The 10,326-nt window shown below is 50.6% G+C and overlaps 2 protein-coding genes across 2 annotated transcripts in view; one reads left to right on the top strand and one right to left on the bottom strand.

The window, feature by feature from the left end:
- Positions 1–10,326, bottom strand: part of Rpl17 (ribosomal protein L17) — a 390,846-nt gene that overhangs the window by 1,055 nt on the left and 379,465 nt on the right. The gene's annotated exons all lie outside the window — the stretch shown is intronic.
- Positions 1–10,326, top strand: part of Ctif (cap binding complex dependent translation initiation factor) — a 464,175-nt gene that overhangs the window by 269,723 nt on the left and 184,126 nt on the right. The window lies entirely within an intron of this gene.

Here is a 10,326-nt window from a genome sequence, read left to right as displayed (position 1 = left end):
CGCCGCTTTCCCGGGGGCGGCCGAGACTGCCCCGGTCGACGCCTCCCCCAAAAGAGGCCCCCCTACAGTGGCTCTCGAGTGTCGGGCTCGCCAGCCTCGGCTTCCTACATGGAAGATTCTCTGGGGCAAAAAACGAAAGGCTTTAGGCTGAGCTACTAAAGGGAGGAAAAGCCTCTTTCCCCCTTGCTAAGCAACTTAATTTGGGGGTGGGGAGAAGCAGGCAATTAAAAAAAAAAAAAGCAGGCACACGATTTATTTTTTCTTCTATATCCTTAGTAACCGGATCTCCTCGAATTCTGTGCACGCGAAGACTCGAGGGAGGGGGCCGAGTAGACTTCACCCCTCGTGAGACGTCTGGAGGGTTTCTCAAAAACACCAAAACCAAATTTGCAAAGACCCAATGAAAAAACACACCACCTCCTCGCACCTTGGAGGTCTGGGGGCCACCGGATGGAGCCCGGATTTAAAAGAGAAAATGTTTACAAAGTAGAACAAGATGTTGGAAGGGTGGGGGAAAATGTATCCACGAGTTACATCCCCCCCCTTTTTTTCCTTGCAGAACCCGCCGGTCTACCTTTCCTTTTCTTCTGCCGGAAAAAAAATAGTATTTCTTTTAATCCATAGAAAGGGCTGGCTAAGCTGCTTCAATCTTCCGTGTCTGGGTGTTTTAGAGTCTCTGGTCTCCTGCGCTCCCGGGGGCCCAGGTCCTCGGCGGGGACTTCCTTGGCGCTGGGGAAGCAGGGGCAGAAGATGCTGCGGCGGCGGCTGCGCCCCGGGGGGCTGTCAGCGCGGGGGAGGGCGGCACGGCGGCGGGCTCCGGCGGGTCGCAAGTTCTGGCCCCCGAGGGCACAAGCGGCAGGCTACCTAGTGTAGGGGCCCCTTCCCTGGTCGCCGGTGGTCGCCCGGGCTGCCCGCATGAGCTGCTGGCCCCGACCCGACTGTGGCGGTAGGAGGCCCGGGTGTCCTCTTGCTGCCTTTTCTTCCGAGACTCTCCTCGTCGCGCCTGGGAGCCTCCTCGTCCCCCGTCCGCCCTCTCCTGGCGCTCGAGTCCTTCTGCCGCCGCTGGGGGCTCGCCGCGCCGCACTCAGGGACTCCGGGGCCGAGAGCTCGGCGGCGTGGCGCCGGCCGGCTAGCTGCGTCTCCGGCAGCTCTCTCCGGCGCGGCGAGAGGACCGAGCGAGGCGCCCGGCTGGCTGTGCTGGCGCAGCTCGGGGACAAGATCCTCTGTGCGCCGATCAGCAAGCTAGTGTGCCCGGGGCTCGCCACCTCCCGCAAGGCCTCCCGCCTCCGCCCCCTTCCCTCCCCCTTTTACCCCTCCCTCCCCCGCCCCCAGCCGCCGCCGCCTCCTTCCCGCCCCCCCTACCCGTCCCTCCGCTCGGCTGGTTCCACTGCGCAGTGGCGCGCCCGGCTCCGGCCTCGTCACGTGGCCGTCTAGACACCCTGTCGCTTTAAAAAAAAAAAAAAGCGATTGTGTTTCGCAAACAACAGATCGGGTTTCTAAAAGCTATTTCAACCCCCCCCTCCCAGTTACCGCCACCCTCTCCCGGGTCTGCAGAGGGGTACCCTTTGGCGGAGGGAGGTGGGAGGCCGAGACGGCCCCCGGGGGTCGGCGGGGACCCTGAGGGAGCAGGGGGAAATCGGAAGAGCTAAGGGCATGGAGCGGGCGAGTTTGGAGCGGAACGAGCCGGTCAGTGGCCCGATTTAGACCAGCGAAGCTTGCCCCGGTGCTCCATTCATTCGTTTTGTTTTAAGGCCCTGGCGGCGTATCCCCTGGAAAGGGGAGGAGAGCGCTGTCTGTTTCAAAGACGTTTACACAGGCCAGGACAGAGGCCCTGGGAAGTGTACACTAGAGGGAACAGCCGGGCGGCCGAGGGCGGAGAGGCGGCGCGAATGTGACCTCAGCGGCCGCCGCGCTCCCTCCCGCCCTCTCCCGCTCCAGGCTCGGGTTTCTAGGACTGCCTGGAGAAGTGTGTCTTGTGCACAGCTCTGGAATGCATTTGGCAGGCTACGAGCAGCGAGGGGCAGCAGCATCCTGGAGGGAGGAGGGGTTCAGCTCGCCTGCGCGCCGCCGGCAGGTTTCCTCCCGGCCCGGAAGACCTCCAGCACCCGCCACTCCGCCTCCCGGCGCGCGACGGTTACCCAGCGAGCAGACGGGCTTGACCAGCTTAGGGCAATCATTCGCATGCGGCCCTGTTTCTGCGCCCGGCTTGGCCTGTTGGCTTTCTAGGTGCTTAGGGTCAGAATGTTTATCCCTTGACCTCAGGTTCCAGAGAAAGCTATCCCCCGGTGCAGGTGACTGCTTGGAAGTAGGAAAGATATGTCAATCAACGGTCCTGGGTGCCGGTCTGAGGATAGGACTAGAGTGTTTAAATGTTAGGGAGACTACTAGTAGGCATTGTGATCTACCCTAACGTATTACTTACTGGGTTTTTAAAAAGTCGCTTGAAATTGTGACATTAGAACAGTAATGAAACTCATTGGAGGGGGTTAAGGAACTTTTACAAAAGGTGAAATATAATATTTATCTCTCCCCATCGGAATTATGTTCTGAAAAGGATAAATTTTAAATGACCTCTCAGCTGGAGGTGGTGGCGCACGCCCTTTATCCCAGCCCCCAGCGCTCTGGAGGCAGAAGCAGGCAGATCTCTTGAGTTTGAGGCCTGCCTGATCAACAAAGTGAATCCAGGACAGCTGAGGCTATACAGAGAAACCCTGTCTCGAAAAACCAAAAAATTAAATGTCCTCTATCCAATAACTTAAAATGTTTCTAACATGATAGATACTTGATATATATTTAATGAATTAGGAGGCGCTTCAATGGAGGCCCTGAGTTCAGTTCCCAGCAACACACACAAGGTGGAAATCAACACTGTAGAAATAATAAGGTAGAAGGCCAGGCGGTGGTGGCGCACGCCTTTAATCCCAGCACTCGGGAGGCAGAAGCAGGTGTATCACTGTGAGTTCGAGGCCAGCCTGGACTACAAAGCGAGTCCAGGACAGCCAAGGCTACACAGAGAAACCCTGTCTCAAAAAACAAAACAAGAAGAAGAAGAAGAAGAAATACAAGGTAGAAATCAAAACAAAGTGGGTTTTCAGACCACTCCCCTACCTCATTAGATCCCACGTATTTGAAAGGAAGAAGAAAACCAGGCAGGCGGTGGAGGCACAGGCCTTTAATCCCAGCACTCTGAAGGCAAAGGCAGGCAGACCGCTGTGAGTTCGAGGCCAGCCTGGACTACAAAGCGAGTCCAGGACAGCCAAGGCTACACAGAGAAACCCTGTCTCGAAAAGCCAAAAAAGAAAAAACAGCAACTATGTTTGTGACATGATTCTCTCCTACCTAGGGAGCCCTGAGTTGTGTAGGGAAAGACAGCAAAGTGCCAGCTGTACAAAACCATCAGCAGGACAGGCGCAACAGCGGCTCTTAGCAGCTTACTGCATAGCATACTAATTTCACTAAAAACTAAAATGCCGCTTACTGGAATTGTCTAAAGCTACCTGGGAGGAAGACAGCAGTGGAGAAGACCAAAGAAGGAACGGAGGAAGGATGTCTCCACCATTACAGGCAGGAATGACCAAAAGATCAAAGAGACAGAAAAGAGGTCTAGGAAATGTGTGATATAGTCACCTTAAAATGGAACAGTAAGGGGCTGGAGAGATAGCCTTCCAGCATCCCAGTATCTACTTCAGGCACCTCATAACTGCCTATAACTCCAGCTCCAGGAGAAGTGGGCACCTTCTTCTGGTCTCCTCTGCACTGCATACACACACACACACACACACACACACACACACACACACACACACACATATATATCTGAGAAAGGCATAAGAAGACTAAAAAACAAAACTGATTCCATGTTGGAGTTGGGCCACTCACTGGGTAGACAGCTTGTACTTAGGTGAGAAGCAGCCCTGAGAAAGCCCAAGGCTTTCCAGACCAGTGCAGTGTTCTTGCAGGGTCCCATTCTGCTCTGTGTGTTCCGTGTGTCTCGGTAGACAAGAAAGGCTAACCCGGGCTACGAGGTGGCAGGAAGAATTAAATAAACAGAAAGCAAATGCCATCCTTCTAATTAAGCCTTGTGGCTACCACGGACAATCTGAAGAAATCTGGAAATGCCAGTGGTGCTAGTGCCCTTTGTGATGAAAGGCCTGAGTACACACAAGGCAGTAGGTGTAATGGGTCTTTCAGGAGGTTGAATCTGATGTCACAGCCTGTCTGGATGGAACGTGCATATACTTGCAGAGATATGTTCCCATCAAGTGTAATTGTGGGTGTTTTAATTCAGGCGTCACCTCTATTTTGCCCTCTCTACACAGCTTTCCCCCTCCGTTTTACTACATGAGGTAGAAGTGGGTGGGATGCTGGGCAAGTAGCTGCAATGGCTGATGCTTTATGGTTCCTTGGCATCTCCTGAATCTGTTACCATCCCAACCTTCTTGACAGCCAGCCCCACCCCGTCATATTCTTACTCCTTCCCTTTCCAAGAAAGTAGCCAGAAGCCTGAAGCCGGCAGCAGGGCACTGCCTGGCTGGTGTGCCTAGAAAGGGAGGGCCTTTCTTTTCCTTCACAGGCACAAGTGGGACCCATAAGCACCCCGTTTCTGACTATGCTGAAGTCCAAGCCATTGTGAATGAACTTGATTCTAATCATTTTCTGGCAAAGAATATGGAATACAGTATCTCATTTGCCGTTGTTTATTTCCTGTTGTGGCTTCTATTTTCATCTTTTAGTCACTTTGGTGATAGTAATCAAACGCTAATCATGGTGCAGCCACAAGTCACAGAGACCAAAATAGCAGACTTAGGACAGACAAGGATGGAGACAGTAAGGACCTGGCTATTAGTCACCAGTCCCTGTGCTCACAAGGCTTTGGCTAGGTGGCAGGAGAAAAGATATCAGCCTGTGCCTGAGGCCTCTGAGCAGCCAAGGCTCCTAGGTCTAGGTGCAGAGCAGCAGCAGGGTGCACAGGAAGTGGCCTCAGAAGGTGATTTTTCTGCACCTGTCAAGAAGAGGTGGCTCACGGAAGGGCCTGATGTGAGCCAAAGAGAGGACAAGAAGACACGTTGGAACAACTACAAGCAAAAGCAGAAAACCTCCTCCCTAGGGAGACAAAGATTCTGTCTGTTGGTTCTTTTCTCATTTTTTTTCAGAGGTTCCCAAAATGGAAGAGCCAAAGCTCACAGTGCCTCCAGGGGCGGGGTCACCCTCCAGGGTGAGGCAGGGACAGTTTTTCTCGCAGAAGCCAAAAGGAGAAACAATTGGAAAATATCAACGTTTCTTGCACAATCACTCCCCTAAAGAATGTGTGAGTGAGCCCCAAACCATCTTCAACTGGCGGAGAGACAAGTGGCAGTGAAGTCATAAAAGGAAGGCAGCATGAGTAAACGTGGTGTGGGGCTCAGCGCTTCTTGCCTTATCTCGAGGAAGAACACAAACTAAGTGAATGAAAACGCCGTCTAATTCACCATCAAATAAAGATGCCAAAAGCCCTGACTCATCAAATATTCTAGCACTACAGGCATGCTGTCAGCTGGTCCAGAGTGCCTGCCAGGTATCTGTCCAAAGCACTCAAGTGAGGTACTGAGTTTGGGGTGAGGACATGTGAAATGGATGCTTGTAGCAATGAAGACAGAAGCATCCAGAAAAAGTGGTGTGAGAATAGGCATTTAAATATACAATCATGAGCCGGGCGTGGTGGCACACGCCTTTAATCCCAGCACTCGGGAGGCAGAGGCAGGCGGATTGCTGTGAGTTCGAGGCCAGCCTGGTCTACAAAGTGAGTCCAGGATGGCCAAGGCTACACAGAAAAACCCTGTCTCGGAAAAAAAAAAAAAAAAAAAATATATATATATATATATATATATATATATATATATATATATATATATATATACACACACAATCATGTAGAAATTTATCTGCTCACAAACAGGGCCCTGGGTAGCTGATGGGGAGGTGGGAAAGCAGGCCAAGCATATGGCCTTTTGTACTTCTTGAAGTCGGAAGCATGCGAGCGTGAGCACATGCAGGTTGCTTATTCACAAATGCAGAGTTGCAAATTGTTTTAATCCTTGCCTGCTATTCTCATTTCCTGAAAAATCCCTGCTGACAGTCTCATAGCAAAGGACAAGCTGGCCAGGTCCCATGTAGAAGCGATGCCGTGGATAGCGCGTCTCTCTGTGTGGTAGTTGCTAGTTGCTAAAGGCAGGTCGATTGACATCACGGACAGCAAGGAAGGGTGGAGGCCTCTCCGTCAGGACCCTGGCAAGCGACAGCAAGGAAACTAGCCCATCCTATTCAGAAGACAGTTTAAATACCAGGCAGGTGCAAGTCTAAGCCAGGGCCTGTGGCCAAACAAAGACAGATGTGAGCACAGAGGTTCAGGAGGAAGACTGCCCAGTCAGGGAAAATGAGAGCTTTGCTTGGACTCACACAATTCTCCATTCACTTAATAGACATCAGTTCAAAGCTGATGTGCCAGGCGCTGGGCTAGACCTCTGAAAGATGTCAAAGGGCTATCCTCAGGAAGCGCACGATGGAGGAGCAGGATAAGAAGGGGAAGCCAGCCTATCCTCCCCAAACGGACCCTGACTGGAGAACAGAAAACAGCAGGAAGAAAAGTTGAGGGCTGGGTGGGCTGAGCCGAGTAAGAAGCAGGTAGAAGGGCTGCTACCAACAGTCCTAGTGAAGAAGAGACCAAGACTAGGCTGTAGTTGAGTGCAGCACCCAGCACACACAAAGCCCTTGGTTAGGGCCCCAACATTGCAAGAATTGGGGGGGTCAGTCAGAGTGGATCCTAGCCCAGGGGAACCCTGGTCTACGTACAGAGTGGATCCTAGCCCAGGGGAACCCTGGTCTACGTACGTTGGTGTAATTCTGAACACTGTCCATGCAGCCTCTAGGTTCCTAACTAGAGCCTCAAGCCAAACACAAATGGAGACTCTAGTCACGTGGGGCTACCAATTAGTTTTTGTTAGTTTCTAATTTATGCTTGATTTCTTTCCACTGCCCTGCGAAACTCAATGAAGAGTCACTTAAGCGCTGAATTTGACCTATTAGGTCCTGGTTAAGATTTGGGGGGATGGGGGGGGGGCGGCACTTGAGAGATGCTCTTCCAAAGGTCTTGAGTTCAATTCCCAGCAACCACATGGTGGCTCACAACCATCTATAATGAGATTTGTTGCCCTCTTCTGGTGTGCAGGTGCACATGTGGTCAAAACACTGTGTACATGATAAGTAAGTAAGTAAGTAAGTAAATAAATAAATAAATAAATCTTAAAAAAAAAAAAAAAAAAAAAAAGATCTGAGTGAGAAAGCTTGATAATGGAGAATTGCAGCCAGGAGCCAATAAAGGGTCAAGGTCTGTCCCTCTTGAGTACAGTGTTACTTCTAGGGTGGCCATATCTAATGGTCCTAGCACATAGTAAAACTTACCAGATGAGCCCAGATTCTTTAGGGTGGTCACAGAGGACCTAGAGCAGTGGTTCTCAACCTGTGGGTCATGACCCCTTTAGGGTCACATATCAGATATTCTACAAGTCAGGAATTTACCATTCATAACAGTAGCAAAGTTACAGTTTTAAGGTAGCAACAAGGGCTGGAGAGAAGGGTCAGCTGTTCAAGGCTAGGCTCACAACCAAAAACTAAAGTAAATGGGCTGGAGAGATGGCTCAGAGGTTAAGAGCCCTGGCTGCTCTTCCAGAGGTCTTGAGTTCAATTCCCAGCAACCACATGGTGGCTCACAATCATCTATAATGTGATCTGATGCCTTCTTCTGACCTGCAGGTGTACACACAGGCAGAGCATTGTATACATAATAACAAATAAATAAATCTTAAAAAAAAAAAAACTAAAGTAACAACAAAAATAACTTTATGGTGAGAGGGGTCACCACAATATGAGGAATTGTATTAAAGGGTTTGCCCAGAGGCAGGCGGATCGCTGTGAGTTCGGGGCCAGCCTGGTCTACAAAGTGAGTCCAGGACATCCAGGGCTACACAGAGAAACCCTGTCTGGAAAAGCCAAAAAAAAAGGGGGGGGGGATTACAGCAGTAGGAAGGTTGAGAACCACTGAGCCAGAGGGACAGGAAGGTCCCCCGACCAAATTCTAGAATTAAGCAGACTTTCCTGTCATTGCCAACTACTGGGAGGCCTTTGGAGAAGCAGTTTCCGTCGTCTGTCTGCCTTCCTCCTCCAACTCCCCGAATTAACAATGTCCTGTGTGTGCCAGACCTAGAGCACCACTCAGAAAACAAAGTGCTCCCCACAGGGATGCCTGGGAGAGGTGCTGCCACAGTGAGAGCCCAAGAGTCTGTAAACCAGGTGGCATACAGATGCTAATCTCTCTTATTATCATGGATCCTGAAGTCTGAGCTTCTGGTCCAACCTTGCAGTGCCTAGGAAATGAATTGGTAATTGTCCAAGCCATAGGATAATGTAGGAGGAAGCCACTGTCTGTGGTGACAGCGATCTTGTTTGTGTGTGGGGTTTGGGGAGTGGGGGTGGGGTCTTACAGGGACCCCTTACAACTCATCCAAAGGTAAGGCCAGAGTTTTAGTTTAAAACTATGACTGGGAAATCCTTTTCCTGTTACAAAAAGAGAAAGTTAAAGCGTGGCTTTCGTTCTTTTTCTAGTATTAATTATGAGTCAGAAGGCTTTCCCTGCGCCCCGGCAACAGCTCCATGGGTAATGATGAGCGTATGAGGAAATCAGGAAGGGCTCCCCTTCAGAGAAGAGGCACCCAGGATCCTCTGAGGCCTGTCCCTCAATCCCATTCACAATTGTTCTAAAGGATTTCTCGGTTATAGGAAATTATGATATTGGGCCGCCTCAAGGCTTGGCAGACCAGAGGGTAAAGGGTTAGAACTGTACAAAACAGAGACACCGGTAACTGCAAAGGGGTGTAAAGGGTTGCAGAGCAGCTAAGAACAGAACAGTCTCCAATCTAAGCTCTACTGTTCATGGTTAGGTTCAGGTCGTGCTGGATGCTCTTTAAAAAAAAATCGAGTTATTTGGTACTTTAAACTTGTGGGTTTTATTTTATTGATTGTTGAAGGGTTGATGCATGTTTGGTGGTATATACTTGAAGACCTCAGAGGGCTAGAGGGGAAAGGCATGTTTTCCCGGGTCCTGGGCACCTGCTACCATTGTAGCGCAAGATACAGGAGTCAGGATGAACCCTTGGCCTTTACTTTGAACTTGAGTTCCATGTAGCCATCAGCCTACATGACATTGCAAAGGCTCGTTGTCTCTTCTGTTCCAGACGAGCAAACCATCCTGATTCTAGAAGCTGCTTTTCCAGGCATAAGAACCAGATACCAAGGACAACCTCTGCCTCCTCCTCCTCCACACAACATTGGGTCTGTCACCTATGAAGCATTTCTCAAGCCAACGCAGACACACCCAGGGTACAGAACAGAGCCTCTGCCCCTGTCTGCTTTCCTCTCTTTCTTTCTGGCCTTACTCAGATTTACGTAGCTCTTCCGGCCCACAGGACCCGCTCGTCAAAGATGTCACTGTGTCACCACCCAAGGGGTCTTTGGCCACCCTCAGAACAGAGACAAATTCTCTGCCTTGTCTATTACAGTCTAGTGCCCTGAAGCTCTTCCCAGGAACGTTAGGGTTCCTGATGATGCAGTTCCTGGGGAGAGTAAGGAGTGATGGGGGTAGGGGGAGCATGCTGTCTCAGCCTGTCTCTCTTTCCCCATGTGTCCCCAGTCTTTGAGATTGGACACCCATCTTTTGCTCTGCATCCTCATAGTGTAGATGCAGCTGCCTTTGGGGGTCCCTGTGTCCTTTTAATTTAAAAAAAAAAATTTATTTATTAAGTACAGGGTTTTGAACGCATGCACACCTGTACACCAGAAGAGGGCACCAGATCTCATTATAGATGGTTGTGAGCCACCATGTGGTTGCTGGGAATTGAACTCAGGACCTTTGGGAGAGCAGGCAGTACTCTTAACCTCTGAGCCATCTCTCCAACCCCCTGTGTCCTTTTAAGACAACCTCAGCCAGGTGTGGTGGCACACGCCTTTAATCCCAGCACTCGGGAGGCAGAGGCAAGCCGATCACTGTCAGCCTAGTCTACAAAGAGAGTTCCAGGACAGCCATATCTACACGGAGAAATGCTGTCTTGAAAAACCAGAAAACAATAAAAATAAAAATAAAAGACAAAGTATCTATTATGTAGCCCTGCCTGTCCTGGAACTTATTACGTAGACCAGGCTGGCCTTGAACTTGCGGAGACCCATCTGCCTCATCTGCCACTCCCCCACACCATCTGTAAGCTTCATGAAGGCAGGGCCTGTGTACCAGGAGCTCCA

This window comes from Acomys russatus, chromosome 20 (genome assembly GCF_903995435.1).
Source record: "Acomys russatus chromosome 20, mAcoRus1.1, whole genome shotgun sequence".
Lineage (NCBI taxonomy): Eukaryota > Metazoa > Chordata > Mammalia > Rodentia > Muridae > Acomys > Acomys russatus.
This window is presented reverse-complemented; position numbering and strand designations above follow the sequence as displayed.